Consider the following 4182-nt stretch of genomic DNA (forward strand, 5'->3'; position numbering starts at 1 on the left):
CTCGAACTCCCGACCTCAGGTGATCCACCCACCTCGGCCTCCCAAAGTGCTGGGATTACAGGCGTGAGCCACCACGCCTGGCCAATATTACTTTTACTTATGCTTTTAAAGAGGTATGCTTTCTACATGGTTCTAAAAAGAATTTAGGGTAGCTTTCAACATTAAAGTATATACACAAAAGGACATTTAAAAATGAGATTTCAAAAAACAGAGAAATCGAAACTTATTTAGAAGGAATTTAATTTCATTAAGTTCTACATTAGGAGCCTCCTGAAAGCAGAGGAACAGGATAATATGAGTTATCCAGTTCTCATCGAAGGGAGTTTAAAAAAAAAAAAAGAGTATGTAGTTACAGCTGCAGAGTCCTGCCCTTTCCTGACACTAACTCTAACTCAATTACGTATTATTAATGCCTACCTAGTACAAGGGCACTGCAGACTAGGAAATGCCAAGTAACAAGGGATAAGGTCTTCAATATATTTCTGCAGAATTTAAAATCATTTTCTTCAAAAGAAGAATTACTTATACCTAAAAGGCCCACATCACACTACTAGTAAATTAAGTTTGCAGAAGCTGTTTTTTTCCAGTGACCTAGCTCAATAACGAAAGTGAACTTAGAAGACAAAAGAACAGAAAGTGAAACTTCATAGATTTCTCAAACACTGTTTTAAGGATGATTTTAGCAGCTGACAGACTGCAGTCAATTTGAGCTTTTTTTCAATTTAAATCCCACTTAAGTGGGACTACCACACAAATAAAACATTGCGTACTTTTTTCCCCCGCTTATCTTACTTGAAGCTCTAAATGTCATGTACTTTAAAATAATTACTAACAAAGGAGACAACAAAAGAAACCTTCTTCTAAGAAAATCACAGAATTTGCTTTTTATTTCACTCAGAGAGCTAGCTTATTTCCACCTCCCAAAAAGCAAGGCTAAATTTTCTCAAAGTATATGGGAGTTACTGCCAAATAGGTAAGTGTCGTAGACCCTAGAAGATACAGAAAATACTGCTGCGGAGCACATCAACAACAGAACATATGCTCCGTGGTTCTTTAAAAGGCCACGTGTGTGTGGTTTACTCTCCAAATTTAAAATCATCACTGGCCTAAGCCCAGGAAAATCCAATTCCTAATGGCTAAGCCCAGGAAATCCCAATAGGGAATATTTTGTCTTTTAGGGGGAAAATTATTGCTTCTAAATGACTGTGAATCCTGTTAAGCTTCTGTACAACTCAGTTCTTCTTGAGGTCTATGTTGTCACTTTCATCAGCCTGTAACCACTTGGAATCATTATTGAACGAGACAATACTCAAGTTGCAAAACCAAAATAAACTCAAACAAAAGCAACTCTCTGAGCACTCACTAAGAGAGCTTATTTGTCAAAACCAAAAATGTAGTATGCGTCACCATAGGTATAACTGTAATTTTCCAGACTTATCCTTAGGCTATCAATTTCTCAATATTAGCTAGCCAGAAACTTCAGATAACAATCTCTTTCTTCTGGCAGGGTGCAGTGGCTCACCCCTGTAATCTCAGCACTTTGGGAAGTCGAGCCTGGTGGATCATCTGAGGTCAGAAGTTCAAGACCAGCCTGGCCAACGTGGTGAAACCCTGTCTCTACCAAAAATACAAAAATGATTTGGGAGTGATGGTGCGCGCCTGTAATCCCAGCTATTCGGGAGGCTGAGGCAGGAGAATCACTTGAATCTGGGAGGTGGAGGCTGCAGTGACCCAAGATCGTGCCACTGCACTCCAGCATGGGAGACAGAGCTAAACTCCTTTAAATAAACTCCTTTCTTCTACACTTCTCAGCTAAACATCTGGAAGTTTAGATTCACTAGCTACCACTTCTTCAGCTCCTTTGCACTCTGACTTCTACCCTTACACTCTATGGAACGTTAAGTCCCTAATAATCTCTACATTACCAATCCAATAGGTTCTCAACTTGACTCTGCTGAAGCATATGAAAATGCTGCCCATGCTTTCTTTAGCTACACCATTTTTTGACATTTCTTCTACTTAGTCTCCTTCATAATTACAATCCTGCCTTTGTTACTCATATAAATATTAAAGTTTTCGAAGGCTTGTCCTGAGAATTCTAACCTATTCATTCAGTACTCCCTTTCTGGGTGACCTACTTCAAACCACTGCTTCAACTACTGCCTATATTGAAGCTGCCCAAAGACTAGAATGTATTGTAAAACTTAACGCAAGCAGGGTGCAGTGCCTCACACCTGTAATCTCAGCACTTTGGGAGACCAAGGCAGGAGGATCCTGAGGTCAACAGATCGAGACCATCCTGGCCAACACGGTGAAACCCAGTCTCTACTAAAAATACAAAAATTAGCTGGGTGTGGTGGTGCACTCCTGTACTCCCAGCTACTCGGGAGGCTTGAACCCAGGAGTCGGAGGTTGCAGTGAGCTGAGATCGAGCCATTGCACTCCAACCTTGCTGACAATGAGACTCCGTCTCAAAAAAAAAACCAAAACAAAAAACACAAACTTAATGCAATGATGCACTGTGTTCCACCTACTCAATAAATGACAGCATAGCCTAGAATTCCAGACAGATATATTCAACATCCAACTGCATACAGTGTATCTCTGCTCACATGTCTGACAGGTACCTCCAAGTAAACATGACCAGAACCCAACAAAGTCCTTCCCTTAAATCTGTTATCTGTTCTTTATTCCTTTGTTGATGGCATTACTGTCCATTCGGTTTTCAAACCAGTAACCTAGGAATTATCCTATACGCTCCTTCTACCTCAGCCAGTCTCTGAGCTCTAGAGCCTACTCCTTAATTACGTCTCTACTTTCTTCTCAGTGCAACCACCACTGCCTTAATTCAACACATTTTCATTATTTGTCTGGATTACTGAAGAAGCCTCAATGATCTCTCTGCCTCTTGGTTGATCGCCACCAATTCTTCCACCAAAATGCTGCCAAGAGCCCAAAGCCCAAACTGGACTTCGAAAGCACAAGTGACTTCTCCTCCATTGTTTGGATAAAATTCAAATTGCTGAGCTCAACATACACAAGGCCCTCGATGATCCATCTTCCGCATCATTTCTTTCCTTCCACACTTACCTCCCTTCACTTGCTCTTCCTAAAACCATTCATGGTGACTGGTATTCCCTGCCTTTATGGAAGCTCATCCATCAGCCTTAAAAACCCACCCTCATACCTCTGCCTGGTTCTTAACTGTGAATGCATTCTTAACTGTGAATGCACATCAGACTTACCTCAGGAACTTAAAAAAGCAAAAGAGATCCTACGGATAAAATTGTTTCCCTTTTAAAGAACTCCACTAAGATTCCGAGAGAAAACTGGATTTGAGAACAACCAGTGTGCAAGCCCTCCCTGAGTGTCACCACGTCTGGGGGGGCCTGTCCGACCCGTCCTCTCTTCTAGTCTGTCTCTGATGACCTTCTTCTCTATCTTTCAGGACTCTGCACATGTTTCCATAATTGCACTTACCTTGGTGGTCTGAACTCCTGTTAAAAAAAAAAATTATTACCTGGGCAAATGGCCTACAGAAAAGTGATCGTCTCAGCTGGGCTTAGTTGTGAACAAACACGGATTTGCATTCATAGATACCCAGACTCTGGCCCCAAAAAAACATTTCTGAAATTAAAAAAAAAAAAAAAGAAAAATTGGTAAGTGGCTTTTATACTCTTATCTCATCTGAGCCTGACATGAATCCTACGACGGATAAATACTCCCAGCTGATGAAGAAAACCAGGCAGGTTAGACAACTTGTCTGAGGACTTTCAGGTAACAAACGAACAGCAGAACTGCAATTCTGACTCCCAGTTCCACCGGGGGCTGTCCCGACTCACGGGGATAGCTAGGCACTGAGCCAAAATTCCCCCCAAGGTACCCAGCGCAAGTAACATCAGTCCTAGTATACTTGGCCTGTATCACTTATCAAATACCACACTCGGCCTTCTCCTTGTGGGGCTTTTTTACCCCAGGCAGTCAGCCTCGCTTCACTCGGGTCGTGCAAATTGTGGGGCACATCCATGGACTCCGCAACCTGGGGAGGACGGACAAAGCCCTGTTGCCAGCAGCATACGCTCCAGTCCCCCCAGGTGGAAGAAACAGACTCTTCCAAACGGAGGGACCGGCCGAGCGCGGCGGCCCGGAGGATCGCTGGAATAACTGAGCCCAGCCTGAGCA

The 4182-nt window shown here is 42.6% G+C and overlaps 1 protein-coding gene across 7 annotated transcripts in view; it reads right to left on the reverse strand.

Moving 5' to 3' along the window:
• The window catches only part of SETX (senataxin), an 85216-nt gene that overhangs the window by 80204 nt on the left and 830 nt on the right, over positions 1-4182 (reverse strand). For 6 of the 7 annotated variants that reach the window (XM_017519638.2, XM_017519635.2, XM_017519637.2 and 3 more), the window contains exon 2: positions 3521-3627. The gene's annotated coding sequence lies outside the window, so the exon portion shown is untranslated. Of the gene's footprint in view, positions 1-3480; positions 3628-4182 lie in introns of all 7 variants that reach the window. The other variant, XM_017519634.2, reaches the window with a different exon arrangement.

The sequence above is a fragment of the Cebus imitator genome, unplaced genomic scaffold, assembly GCF_001604975.1.
Source record: "Cebus imitator isolate Cc_AM_T3 unplaced genomic scaffold, Cebus_imitator-1.0 Scaffold762, whole genome shotgun sequence".
NCBI lineage: Eukaryota > Metazoa > Chordata > Mammalia > Primates > Cebidae > Cebus > Cebus imitator.